Raw genomic sequence first — 15,321 nt, 5'->3', positions numbered from 1 at the left:
TAGGGAATTGAGGCTGGGATAAAAGTACAAATACTCAAAAGGACTGATTTTTCAGAGAAGTAGAATATTTTGCCCAAACCACTTCAGAGTTGGGAAATAGCTTCAAGGGATCCTTGTCTGGGTCTACAGCAGAACATCCCTGGTATTTATGGGTTCCCTGAGGGCACACAATGGGGCTTACAGAGGGAGGCCTCAGCACAGACCCTGTCCTCTCCTGGATGGCAGAAGCTGTCCTGGAGCCAGAGCCTCCATAAGGAAAGCTACACACTGTATTGCTGCCGAGCAAATGTGATGATCTTCGCTACTGTCATTTATTGTGTCTGGTCCATGGAAGATGCCCATAAAAACATTTGTGGAGTGAAGTGACTTCAATATAAGGTAATGCCCATGCTAATCTCATACCCTCTTGAGATCTGCAACTTGTCAGGGCAGAATTTATAGATATTACGGAGGATTAAATTAGTTGGAAGTGAAAAAGAAATAACCAAACAAATCTCTCCAAGGAGAATACATATATATCCATCGTGGTTAAGAAGTAGGGATTACAAGTATGTACAATACACACACGACAAAAAGAAATAAGAACATAGGGGTGCCTGGGTGGCTCAGTTGGTTGAGCGTCTGACTTTGGCTCAGGTCATGATCTCATGGCTCGCGGATTCGAGCCCCGCGTCGGGCTCTGTGCCGACAGCTTGGAGCCTGAAGCCTGCTTTGGATCTGTGTCTCCTTCTCTCTCTGCCCCTCCCCGGCTCATGCTCTGTCTGTCTCTCTCTCAAAAATAAACATTAAAAAATTAAAAAAAAAATAAATAAGAACACAACCCAGTTTCATAAAACTTTTTAGTGACAGCTATTAATACGTGCCCCCAAACCATGCTGGGCATTGTAGGCAGAGTATAGAAAGAAATCACCCGCAATGTTACAAGGGAGGTCAAAGACTGCATGGTGACTGAGGAAGGGGGATCAGGAAGGATTTGAGGAGGGGGTGGCATCTGATGCAGGCCGAAAAGGGGAACTGGGAGAACAATCCAACCAGGAAATCATGTGACAAACGGAAATTCTAGGGCATATTATGATTAAGTCACAACAGCTACTGCTTACTGAGCAGTGGCTATGAGTGGGTACCGTGCTGAATGCTTTACATACAATGTCTCATTTGCTCCTCATGATACTCCCATGAGGTAGGTATTTTTATTCCCATTCTGCGTATGAAAAAACTGGATTTCAGATGGTCACAAAGCTAGTAAGTGGCAGGAACAGGGCTCAGACACTGATCTGATTCGCAGCCCCCTGCCCTCAGTCCTTGATCTTCCGTAGTCCTGCATGAACGGAACTAATTGCTCATAGAGCGGCACACCGGGGGAAAAGACAGGATGAAGACAAATCATGTAATGTTTTGCTTATGGATTCTGAGGTGACTTTACTGAACAAAGAGGCTGGGGAGGGAGGCCACAGAAGGGCAAAGGTGGGGGAAGAACAAGATCAGAATTGTGCACTGAGATCACTCCAGTGGCCACGGGCACAGTGAACTAGAGACCACGTAAGAGCCTATGGCCGTGATCCAGGCTTGGGGTGAGAGAATCATTGCTTGCCATCAAGCTTTGCCACTTGAGAGTGTAATCCTGGGAACAGCAGCTTGAGCTGCTTATCACCTTGAGTTTGTTAGAAATGCAGACTTGTGAGCCCCACCCAGACCTACTGAATCAGAATCTGTATTTTACCATCATACCCAGCTAAAGCTACTGCACACTGAAACCCGACCAGCACTGCCATAAAGGGCAGAAGCTGTGCCTGGCGGGGACTAGAGGAGGGAGATAGACTCTCCTCCTGGAGGTGCACGGTTTTGGACGGCAGATGCCTTTGGGAATCCGAGGAAAGCCAAGGACCTCACCCTAGAAAAAAGTGCTGCTGCATACCAACATTAGCCTACAACTTTCAGGGCTTCACAGAGCCCTGCAGAGCCTGAGCCACTGCTGGGTCTGTAGGAAATTCCTGAATCTTAATTCATTCATAATTTAGATGGGAAGGAGTGGTAAGGAGTTTACCATTAAAACAAAATTCAAGTCTGAAGCCACAGACAGTCATTTTAGTGAACTCTCCAGAGCCTGGATAAGGCTTTGGTCACTACAGCCAGGGAGGGCCAAGGCTCTGTTTCCATTCCACCCCCCCCCCCACCCCCTTGCATTGTTCTCCAAATCCCCTGGTGATCTGAGCAGATACCCTGGCACTACAAAACAAGGCCTACCCTGGCCTCCTTGAGCTGGACCTGACCTGCCTGTCTGTTTTTCTTTTCTTTAGTCCCAGAAGAGCCAAAATTAGCCTCTCTTTTGTTCATTTTCTTAGGAGCCTCTACATTGTATCTCAGGAAAGGATTATCGTGCTCTGGGGACTCTACCTCACCATGGGATGTGAGGAAGGTGAGGAATGAACAGAAAATGGTCTTTGACAAATTGGTTCAATTCAGACATTCACATGACTTTCCAGGAACTGCCCACCATTGCTTCAGTAAAGCTATTGTTTCAGCTCCCAAATATTAGCCCAATAGGAGGCCAGGGAAAGTTGAGAAGCAGTCAGAGGTTTGAAAACATGACCATGTGAGCAAAGGACTTTTGTTGGCCGTCTTCTGACATTATACTGGAAATGGTGATACCCCAGAGGCTCTTGTCCCATGACTTGAGTTCTTTGTCACTAAGTGAGTCCTTTGGGGGTCAGGAGACACATTAGGGTCACTGCCAGAATGCAGAGAAGTGGGAGTGACTCCTGAGGTGTGGGCTTTGGAGGCCGTAGCATTTGAGCCTGGTTTAATTCTGCAATTACTGACTTCCTTTTACCTATTCTTTTACCTCTCACAATGAGCACTGCTTGAAAAACAAAACCATGTGCAGTGAGCCGGGGGCAAAGGTGACATGAAAGGTCAGAGCTAAAGGTTTCACACAAAGAATTCAAGGTGTGATCAGGCATTTGCCTTATACAACTTCTCAAAAATTCCAGAGAGCTCCTGCTGACCTCATTCAGGCTTGCTCGGCCTCACATCCTTGGACATTTGGGAAATGAAGCCAGTGGTGGCAGCAGCACGTGAGAAGGTGTTGATGGGAAGAACATTTGCCCCTGGGCTCATGTGGTCACCAGTGACAGAAAGGAGCCATGAGGTGATCAGGGCCCAAGCCTTTCCCTGCTGCCCACCAGCAGCAGCTGTCTCCCCAGCCTGCATCCCCAGGGGTTCACCTCGCTCCCATGGAGAGTTCTGATATAGGGATTCCTACTTTGGACATACATTTTCTTCCATCTGCAAATATGTCCTGCTAGCCACACAGGGCATACAGTATTTGACAAGAGATTTGAGATTTAACTTTGAGAGCTGCACTATGTTTCCACCTTCTGATGAGAACCACCTACCCAGGATACCTCCCCGGTCTCGTACAACTCCCTGCTTAGGCTAACTATAAGGGCAACCTTCTGCCCACTCTGTCCACACCCTCCCCACGGGTCCCTTCCCACTAGGGCATCTCACTAGGATTTGGGACTCCCAGACTTATTGAATCAGCAAGACTTAAGAATCTGTATGATAAGCAGACCACCTCAGTGATTCTGCTGCACACTGGAGAGGGAATCACTGAGTCAGCTGATCTTGAAGGACAGACTTAGCTCCAATACTCTAGATCAAAATATTCCGAGGGATGGCAGCCTCCAGGAAATAAGCCTGCCTCCCAACTTGTAGAGGTGACTTTTACCAACCATTACATCTCAGTCTTCTTGTCTCAGTGATTCTCTACCTTGGCTGAATATTAGAATCAGGCATTGGGTTTAAGAAAATTACACATAATACAGGGGCACCTGGGTGGCTCACTTGGTTAAGCATCAGCTTGGGCTTAGGTCATGATCTCACAGTTTGTGAGTTTGAGCCTCATGTCGGGCTCTGTGCTGTATGGAACCTGCTTGGGATTCTCTCTCTCCCTCTCTGCCTGCCCCTGCCCTACTCATGCACGCACGTGCATGTACTCTCTCTCTCAAAACAAATAAACTTAAAAAATTTTTTAAATTATACATAACACAGATTCCAAGCAGAGATTAGATGTGTGGGTTTCACCTTCTCTAAGAAGCAAAACAGCGCCTTAAAATCCCCAACAATGGTTCCACCAGAAGAGTGTGTGTCAGCACCTGGTTATCTCGGGCAATATCCTTAATGAGGGTCAATCACGTGGCACCAAAGGGCAAGCAGCCTTTTGAACAAAGTAGGATGTGGGGACCCCAGGAATTACCCTAACGTCCTTTAAAAGACTACTTTCGGGGCGCCTGGGTGGCGCAGTCGGTTAAGCGTCCGACTTCAGCCAGGTCACGATCTCGCGGTCCTTGAGTTCGAGCCCCGCGTCGGGCTCTGGGCTGATGGCTCAGAGCCTGGAGCCTGTTTCCGATTCTGTGTCTCCCTCTCTCTCTGCCCCTCCCCCATTCGTGCTCTGTCTCTCTCTGTTCCAAAAATAAATAAACATTGAAAAAAAAAATTAAAAAAAAAAATTTAAAAAATAAAATAAAATAAAAAAATAAAATAAAAAAATAAAAAATAAAAGACTACTTTCGCTGGGGACAGGGCCGTGCCCAGACCCTTTAGGTTCCAAGATGGCCACAGAAATGCTGTGGACCCCAGGGTAGATCTCTGTGGGGAAGAAGGTGGGAGAATGGAGGTTTTGGCTCCACCAGCTACAGGAGCTGGGACTAGTCCTGACTCAGCACTGCAGGGCCGGCTGGCATCCTGGCAGGAGCCTGCGTACATGAACTGCTGTATTAGGAGACCAAGTCAGGGTACAGTGGGCTATGGGTAGCAAAGGGGGAGGTGGTGGTCCCTTCTCAAAGGGCCACAGCTGGGCCTGAAAGGCTGCTAGGAGCAGCGGGAAAGCACTAGCTGACGACAAGGTAGGACGAGGGCCCAACAGTTACGCTGTAAGGCAGTGAGAGGTCACAGCAGAAGTAATGATAAATGCTAATATTTCTCTGGTGCTATTTGCGCAGCAATGACCTCAGTGCCTTGCACTTATTCATTCATTTAATCACATTTAATAACAGTTCTGTGAGGGAGTCATGACCAGCCCTATTGTAAAGAGAAGGAAACTGAGCTGTGGAGGTTATACAGAGAGTAGCCACCAGGCTGGGAGCCAGGGCAGTCTGGCTCCAGAGCCCACACCAGTAATCACCAGGTAGGCTTTGACGCCCCCATGACGACAGCCATTATTTACTGAGCACTTACTATGTGCTATGACGTTCTCTGTGCTCTTTTAGTCTTCACCACTATCTTATGAGGTGGGAACTGTTTTAGTTTCCATTTCACAGATGAGAAAATTGAGGCACAGGGAAGATAAGTAGTGAAGGGCTCATCGTCCATTCTATCCCCTCTGGGAACAGAAGCTGGGCTAACCCCACCCACAGCAGTTCCATCACTTTTTTAGAACTTCTAAGCCTTTAGGCTTATCAGAGAACTGAAGCTAGATGAGAATCTTTACTAGGTGATACTGAGCTTCCTGCAATAAAACACGTGCAGTTTTTAGTGAGAACTGGAAAAACAAAGATCATGTGACAATATTTCTACCTCCGAATGTGTAAAAGCAGATCATATCAATTTCAGCAGTCCTGCCCCAAACTTACTAAATCAGAATACATGAAAGGTGGAGCCACGAAATCTGAATTAAAACAACACCAAAAACAAACCACAGGTGATTCTGGTACATAGCCAGGGTTGAGAATTACTGTCTTTATTTCATAGTAATATTTTAGAGCCCTCAATGAGCAAGCAGTATTTCCAAAAACCATCTTTAGTTTTCAAGTCTTTTTGCTTCGAAAGAAGCTACGTGCGGGAGCTGACCAGAGGAGAGGAGCTGGTTAAGGATGGGGGCAGAGAAGCAAAGCCCATGGGGCTTTAACACTCACATCCACGTGCACTTTGTTCATGCCCTCCCTTCGCCTTCTCCATTTGGAAAATCAACATCTGTTCTTCAAATACAGGCCCAAATGTCATATTCCTCGTGACACTTCCCCTGTCTAGCCTCCCTTCCTCCAGCCTTGCCCTGCCAAAGACTGCCACCCCTTGAGCCCACAGCACAAACCTCTCTAAGAGCACTGCTGACCTCATTCCTTCTCTGTATTCTCCCTGCACCACATCTGCAGGACTGGCAATAATTTACATGCTCCCCCTGGCCCAGCAGATGTCTGGGACATAATAACCTCTTGGAAAGTACTAGATGAATGAATATAAGGGAAAGAAAGAAGGGAAGAGCCGATACAGGGATAAAGAAGACAAAAATGGCCAAAGGGGTAACCACAGAGGGAGGATGGCTAGTGAAATCTGATTTAGTGCTGACCCCTTGAGCACATGTGATCCTTGCTCTGAACCATGGGACAGCCAGTCCAGGCACTCACTTGGTCAGCCTGGCACTGTGTGCAGAGTACTGAGAGTCACGTGAGAACATTTATGATTTCACCAGGAATCACTGCTTATTTCTGCTGAGCCTTAAAACAACCTTGTGAGATAAGCAGAGTAGATGTTGATAATCTCATTTTATAGCTAAGAAAATGAAGGCTCAGAAACCTGATAAACATGTCCAAGATCACATGGCTAGGAAGCAGAGCATGGATTAATTCAGATTCACTGCTAGATAAAAGTGGCTCATATTGTTAAGGTTGGAAGAGACCTAGCATATCATCTGATCCAACTCTCTGGTCAATGGCGCATCTTCCCCAGCTGCTCTTCAAGGAGGGGTGATGGAGCTGAGTCAGAGTATGGGGAGCTCTGTGCAACCACTGCAGCTTGGACAGGCCACATGAAAGTTCTCCCTGGCACTGAGTGAAGTCTTTCTCTGTAGCATATACCTGCCAACTCAACCCCCTCCTCCTGAAGACTAACCAAAGGCATTGCTCCCGTCCCACTCTGCCAGTTCTGCTCTGCTGCCCCTGAGATGCCAAGGCCGATGGGCTGACATCCTGGACTGAGTGGAGGTCCTGCTTCCCTCTTTTGCAGCACTCTGACAGAGAGCTGCCAGCGCTGGCTCAGCCAGGACGCTGACATTCTGGACAGTGTGAGTGTGTCACCACTTGCCTGTGGGGATCTATTTCATCGGTTAAGGCCTATCACAAGGGCATCATCCTCTGCCATTCTCTGTTTGCTCAGGAGAAAATGAGCATCTCAAGGTATCTCAATCCTGCTTCCTCAGAGGTTTCAAGGACTTCACTCACACAACCTCGTAATAAAAATATACTCAAGGCCTAAAAACCATCTAGCTGAGTTGCAAAACTAATTGTTTTGTGCCTACAAAGTAATAATAACAGATATCTCACTGGCCTTTAGGAGTTGAAAGGCCCTTTCGTGGTTTGTTTTCAGTTTTTGTAGCCCATCAAGAAGGCAGGCAGGAGAGAAGAAAACTGGTTTTTTGTGAACAAGAATAATGGGAATCAGCCTCACAGCTTACAAGTGTGGGATCAGGACTTACCCCAGGTGCTCTCGGTCCGAGGTCAGTGACTTGGACCCGCATGGCCCACCAGAGCAAACCCTGTGCAGACCAGCCAGCCAGGTGCTGACAGTGCCCAGCACCACAGACTTCCGCTCAGGCCTGAGTGGTGGCTGCTCCCACTGGGATGGTAGCAAACTTCTGAGCACTGCTTCATTTTGTATTCTCTCATCTCAGTAGGAAAAGGCAATTCAGGAAAAGAACCTTTGGCATGGTGCTCCAGGTTTTCCAGTTGTCTAGCTTTCGAAGCCCTGGTTGATCCCTTGGGTCTGACCATTACTCATATCCATGGAGGCACCTTAGCAGGGCTATCTAAGATATAGGGCCTATTTTTATCTCAGTATCAGACAAACTGAATCTATCCACCCTTTGTGGCCTGACATCCCCCAATCAGCTGGCTCTGAATCCAGCCACACTGGGAAGCTGCTAGAAAAGCAGTTCCTAGTAATCCAGCTGCTTCCCTCTTGCAAAGCCCTAGGATTTTAGGGACCTCTTCTGGCAAGTGTGGTGGAGAGCCATCTTCATGGTGGAGCTGACGGTGAGAGTCCAAACTATACCTTTGCCCCCAACTTTTTCCTCTGGACAGCTTCAAACCCACAGAAAACCTGAAGGAATAATACAATGAGCATGTGTACTATTCACCTAGATTCACCAGTTCTCATCTCGTCACATCTGCTTTATCACTTTCTCTCCATATACATACACAGCCAACCCCTGAACAACACAGGTTTGAACTGCACAGATCCATTTATACATGGATTCTTTTCAATACAGTCCAGTACTATAAATGTATTTTCTCTTCCTTATGATTTCCTTAATAATATTTTCTCTCCTCTAACTTACTGTAAGAATACAGTATATGACACACAAAATGCACAAAATATGTGCTAATCAACCATTTATGTCACCAGTAAGGCTTCCAGTCAACATTAGGCTATTTGTAGTTAAGTTTGGGGGAGTCCAAAGTCATATGCAAATTTTCAACTGTGCAGGGCATCAGTATACCTAACCCCTACATTGTTCAAGGGTAAACTGTACAGATGGCAAACAAATATATTAAAAAATGTGCCATCGTATGCTATGAGGGAAATGCAAAATAAAACAATGAGATACCACTGCACAGCTATTAAAACAGCCACAATCTAGGGGCGCCTGGGTGGCTCAGTTGGTTAAACATCTGACCTAGACTCAGGTCATGATCTCACAGTTTATGGGTTCAAGCTCCACGCTGGGCTCTATGCTGACAGCTCAGAGCCTGGAACCTGCTTCAGATTCTGTCTCCCTCTCTCTCCGCCCCTCCCCCATCACACTCTCTTTCCTCAAAAATGAATAAACATTAAAAAAAATTAAAAAAAAAAAAGAATAGCCAAAATCTAGAACACTGTCACACCAAATGCTGACAAGGAGGTGGAGCAAAGAGAACCCTCACTGCTAGCAGGAATACAAAATTGCACAGCCAGCTTACTCTTACCATATAATCTGGCAGTCACACTGCTTGGTATTTACCCAAAGGACTTCAAAAGTTATATCCAAACAAAACCTGCACATGGATGTTTATTGCAGCTTTTTTCATAACTGCCAAATCTTGGAAGAAACCAAGATGTCCTTCAGTAGATGAACAGATAAATAAACTGTGATATACCCAGACAATGGAATATTGTTCAGTGGTAAAAAGAAATGAGCTACCAAGCCATGAAAAGACATAGAGAAACTTAAATGCATATTACTAATTGAAAGAAGCAATATGAAAAGGCTACATACTGTATGATCCCAACTACAGGTATCCCCAGATTTTCAAAAGTTTGTGTTATTCCACTTTGCTTTTACAAAAGCCTTACATTAACACCTACTTTCACTAACTGAAAGAAATCTGAAGATTTTTGCTTTTACAAAAAATGAAAACAGCGTTCAGTTTTTGTTTTGCAGTGAACCATCACAGAGGGAGCAGGTACCCTCAGCAGTGAGAGTGGCACCACGAAGCTCCTTCCTTGGGAACTACACTCAGCAATCTCAGCATCAAGCCACCACCGCTGTGAAGGTTAGCATCTGTGATTCATCTTGATTTATTTTGTATATCCATTAGCATGATGTGTTCTAGAGTCAGAAAAGCTTAGGAGAGATTATTTTTTTGGGTCTAGGAACACTCAAAAATTTTTCTGTATCAATTAATGGTAATTGCTTCTTAGCTTTACGCCATTTCAGCTTATGAAAGATCTCGTAGGAATGCTCTACTTTGGGATAGCAAGGGAAACCTGTGTATGACATTCTGAAAACAGCAAAACAGTGGAGACCGTGAAAAGATCAGTGGTTGCCAGAAGTTAGCACGGGAGGGCAGGGCTAGAGGGATGAATGGACAGAGCATCCAGGACTTCCAGGGCAGTAAAACTACTCTGTATGGGGTTATAAAGATAAATACATGCCGTTATACATTTGTCCCGACCCATAAATGTGCAACACCAACAGTGAACCCTAATGTAAACCATGGACTTTGGGACTTAAGTTCATCATTTGTAACAAATGTGCCACGCTGGTAGAGTATGCTGATAACTGAGGTGGCTCTGAATGTTGGGGGACAAGGAGTATATGAGAAATTGCTGTACCTTCCTCTCAATTTTGCTGTGAACTTAAAACTGCTCCATAAAAATAATTTTAAAAATACACTGGATGGGATTACCAGCAGATTAGATGTTACAGAACCAAATCTGAAAGCATAAATGATAGAAATTATTTCAAATAAAGCGCAGAAAAAAAATAATCCAAAAAGAAGCAAATAATCCAATTAAAAATGGATAAAAGCCTTGAACAGATTTTTCTCCAAAGATGATCTGTAAATGTCATCAGGCATAGTAAAAGTTGCTCAACATCGCTAATCATTAGGAAATGCAAACCAAAACCTCAGTGAAATATCACCTCACACCCATCAGAATGGGTACTATCAAAAAAACAAAATAAGTGTTGGCGTGGATGTGAGCAATTGGAACCTTTGTGCACTGTCGGCAGGAATGCAAAATGGAGCAACCACTGTGGAACACAGGATGGACATTCTTCAAAAAATTAAAAATAGAACTACCATATGATCTAGGAATCCCACTTCTGAGTATATATCTAAAAGAAGTGAAAGCAAGGTATTTGCACATCCATATCTGCAAACCCATATTCACTGTGGCATTAAGAAGCAACACATGTTCATCTACAGATAAATAGCTAAATAAAATGTGCTGTTATATACAACAGAATGTTAATATGATTCAACTTTCAAAAGGAAAGAAATATGGTAACATGGAAATCTTAAGGACATTATGCTAAGTCAAATAAGCCAGTCACAGAAAGACAAATAACATATGATTACACTAATACGAGGATGTAAAGTAGTCAAATTCATAGGAATAGAAAGTAGAATGGTCAATTACCAGAGGCTGTGGGGTGAGGGGGAGTTGTTTAACAGTACAGAGTTTTCTATTTGCAAGATGAAAAAGTTCTGGAGATCTGCTTCATGGCAATGTGACTATAACATTTATTTATTGACACTACTAAACTGTGCACTTTTTAAAAAGCATGTTAAATAGAGCACCTGGGTGGCTCAGTCGGTTGAGCATCTGACTTCAGCTTAGGTCATGATCTCACAGTTCATGGGTTTGAGCCCCACGTTGGGCTTTGTGCTGACAGCTCAGAGCCTGGAACCTGCTTCGGATTCTGTGTCTCCCTCTCTCTGCCCCTCCCCTGCTTGTGCTCTGTCTCTCTCTCAAAAATAAATAAAATGTTAAAAAAAAATTTAAAAAGCATGTCATATAAATAAATGAACAAATAAAAGGGAAAAATGAAACAAAGTTGTTCTTAGACCTACAAAAGCTAAAAGAATTCATTGCCAGCATACCAGCAACTACAAGAAATGTTAAAGGTTGCAAAATAATACTTTATCTTTTTTTTTGCAAAATAATACTTTAGGTTATGTATATAACTATTCTTCTTGTGTCTTTAAATAATAGACTTTAAAAAATAATAATGTAGTTTGTACATAAAAGTAAAATGCATGGGGGCGCCTGGGTGGCTCAGTCAGTTAGGCGTCTGACTTTGGCTCAGGTCATGATCTCACGGTTCATGAGTTCGAGCCCCGTATTGGCCTCTGTGTTGACAGCTCGGAGCCTGGAGCCTGCTTCCGATTCTGTGTCTCCTTCTCTCTCCGGCCCTCCCCCGCTCACACTCTGTCTCTGTATCTCTCAAAAATAAATAAGTGTAAAAAAAAAAAAAAAAGTAAAATGCATGATAACAATAGGACAAATGTTGGGATAGGAGAAATGGAAGTATAGTCTTGCAAGATTCTTATACTATGATTTTTATACTATATGTATAGTAGTATAATATCATTGGAAAGTAGACTGTAGAAAAGCTAGACATGTATACCACAAACCCTAGAATAACCAATAATATAACAAAAAAAAGTTATAGCTAACATGCAAAGGAGATCAAACAGAATTATAAAAACAAAAAAGTAATTCAAAAGAAGGCAGAAAAAGAAAAAAAATGGGGGAACAAAAAGCAAATGGCACAAATAGAAAACAAACGGCAATATGATACTCTGATATCAAACCCTGTCAATAATCACATTAAAGGTAAATGATCTGAAACACCCCGATTAAAAGGCAGAAATTGTCAAATCTGACAAAAAGTCAAGAATTAGTTATATGCTGCTGACAAGAAATACACTTTAAACATAAAGGAACAAATTGGTTAAAAAATAAGAGGATGGAAAAAAATACATTGCGCTAGCACTAATTAAAAGAAGGCTGAGTGATTATATTAATATCACACAATGTAGATTTCAGAGAAGACAAAATTCTCAGGGATAATGAAGATCACTTCATAATTATGGAGTCAATTCATTAAAGAGACATAACAACCTCAAACATTTATACATCTTATAACAGAACTTCAAAATATATGAAGCAAAGACTGATGGAACTATAAGGAGATGTGACAAATCCACAGAGATTTCAATACTACTGTCTCAATTATTGATGAAGTAAGTAAGCATAAAAATGGCAAGGACGGGGGTGCCTGGGTGGCTCAGTAGGTTAGGTGTCCAACTCCAGATTTCAGCTTGGGTGGTGATCTCAAAGTGGTGAGATCAAGCTCCATGTGGGACTCTGTGCTGAGTGAGGAGCCTGCTTGAGATTCACTCTCTTTCTGCCCCTTCCCCCAGCTCTCTCACACACTCACACACACACTCACACACACACACACACACTCTCTCTCTCTCTCTCTCTCTCTCTCTCTCAAAATAAATAAACATTAAAAAAAAGAGAGAGAAACTTGAAAATCACATATTTGGAAATTTTTTTTAATGTTTATTTTTGAGAGAGAGAGAGACAGGATGTGAGCAGGGGGAGGGGCAGAGAGAGAGGGAGACACGGAATCTGAAGCAGGCTCCATCCAGGCTCCCAGCTGTCAGCACAGAGCCCAACGCAGGGCTTGAACTCACAAACCATGACATCATGACCTCAGCTGAAATCCAACGGATGCTTAACTGACTGAGCCACCCAGGAGCCCCAAATATTTGGAAATTAAATAATACACTTCTAAATAACCCACGATCAAAGAGAAACAAAGGAAACATGAGCAAGTATTTGGAACTGAATGGAAATGAATCCATCAGGTGCTGTTAGAGTAGTGAATTTTTTATATGAGAAAAGAAGAAAGGTATCAAATCAATGACCTACTCTTCTACATTAAGAAAACCCCCCCAAAAAAGGGAAATTAAGCCTAAAGTAAGCAGAAGAGACTAAATAATAAAGATCAAAACAGAAATCAATAAATTGGGGAACAGAAGAGTGAAAAAAATGAAAAAGCTAGGTCTTTGAAAAGTTCTATAAAATTGATATATCTTCAGCCACCTAGATCACACATACAAAAAGAAGAAACAAATTATTAAGATAAAAAATAAGAGGAGCAACAGAAGCGACATCACTACAGATTCTGCAGATAGTAAAAGAATGATAGAAGAACACTAAAGACAATGTTATGCCAAAATATTTAACAACTTAGATGAAATGACAAATTTGTTAAAAGACACAAACTACTAAAACTTACTTAAGAAAATAGAGATAGCCTAAATACCCCTGTATCTATTATCAACAGTGAAAATGTTGTTAATAACCTTTCCACAGAGGTGCCTGGGTGGCTCAGTCGGTTAAGTGGCCGACTTCGGCTCAGGCCATGATCTCGCGGTCTGTGAGTTCTAGCCCGCGTCGGGCTCTGTGCTGACAGCTCAGAGCCTGGAGCCTACTTCAGATTCTGTGTCTCCCTCTCTCTGACCCTCCCCTGTTCATGCTCTCTCCCTGTCTCAAAAATAAATAAATGTTAAAAAAAAATAACCTTTCCACAATGAAAAGTCTAGAGTCAGATGGATTCATTGGCAAATTCTACCAAACACTCAAGATAGAAATAATACCTATTCTGCATAAACTCTCCAAAACAAAACAAAACAAAACAAAACTGGAGAGAATACTTCCCAACCCATTCTATCAGCCTCTGAAATGAAAACTAATCAAAGATATTACAAGGAAAGTATAAGCCAGCATCTCTTAGAACACAGACGTAAATTCTGAACAAAATTCTCAGCAAATCTAATCAAGCAATATATTAAAAGGACTATACAGTGGGGTACCTGGGTGGCTCAGTCAGTTGAGCACCTGACTTTGGCTCAGGTCATGATGTTACGGTTTGTGGGTTCGAACCCTGCGTCAGGCTCTGTGCTGACAGCTGGGAGCCTGGATGGAGCCTGCTTCAGATTCTGTATCTCCCTCTCTCTCTGCTCCTCCCCCACTCACACTCTGTCTCTCTCTCAAAAATAAATAAACATTAAAAAAAAAAAGGATTATACATTATTACCAAGTGAGGTGTACCCCAGAAACACAGGGTTGGTTTAACATTCAACTATCAAACAATGTTATTCCCCATATTAATAAACTAAAAAAGAAAAACTATTATGGTCATCTCACTAGAGAGAAAAAGATTTTTGACGAAATCTAACATCCATGTCTGATAAAAATTCCCAACAAACTAAATGGCATCCATGAAAAAACTACAGCTGACATGACACTTAATGATGAAAGACTAAATGTTTTCCTGAGATCCAGGATTGTCCACTCTGAGCACTTCTATTCAACATTGTACTGAAGGTTCTAGCCAGTATAATCAGGCAAGAAAGAGAAAGAAAAGCCATCCAGCCAGATTTAAAGAAAGAAATACAAGTGTCTTTGAAGATAACACATGATCACCATGTAAATAAATCCAGTGAATAAGTACGCTTATTAATAAGGTTGCAGGATATAAGATCCATACCCAAAAATCAATTGTGCATTTCCACATACTAACAACAACAGCAAAAAATCGGAAACAAATAAAATAAACACCATTTACAAAGCCATTACCAAACACCACTACAAAAATATGAAATACTTAGGGACAGATATGATAAAAGACGTGAAAGACCTGTACAATAAAAACCATAATTGAGAAAAACTAAAGAGCTAAATAAATGGAACAATATACCTTTGTCACAGGTTGGAAGACTCAGTATCATAACATGTCAATTCTCCCCAAATTATCTATAGATTCAACACAATCAAAAAATCCAAGAAGGCTTTTCGTATGAATTGACAAACTTATTTTAAAATTCATATGGAAATGCAGGGGTGCCTGGATGGCTCAGTTGGTTGAGCATCCGACTTTGGCTCAGGTCATGATTTCACGGTTTGTGGATTTGAGTGCCGCATCAGGCTCTGTGCTGACAGCTCAGAGCCTGGAGCCTGCTTCGGATTCTGTGTCTCCCT

The 15,321-nt window shown here is 42.8% G+C and overlaps 1 protein-coding gene and 1 non-coding gene across 4 annotated transcripts in view; one reads left to right on the top strand and one right to left on the bottom strand.

Annotated features, from left to right (window-relative positions):
• Positions 1 to 15,321, bottom strand: part of CCDC15 (coiled-coil domain containing 15) — a 102,536-nt gene that overhangs the window by 24,237 nt on the left and 62,978 nt on the right. The window lies entirely within an intron of this gene.
• Positions 595 to 679, top strand: TRNAQ-UUG. Its single transcript has one exon. It is a non-coding gene; the product is annotated as a tRNA-Gln (tRNA).

The sequence above is a fragment of the Prionailurus bengalensis genome, chromosome D1 (genome assembly GCF_016509475.1).
Source record: "Prionailurus bengalensis isolate Pbe53 chromosome D1, Fcat_Pben_1.1_paternal_pri, whole genome shotgun sequence".
Taxonomy (NCBI): Eukaryota; Metazoa; Chordata; class Mammalia; order Carnivora; family Felidae; genus Prionailurus; species Prionailurus bengalensis.
Note: the sequence above shows the minus strand (reverse complement) of the source record. Positions and strands in the feature narration are given on the sequence as shown.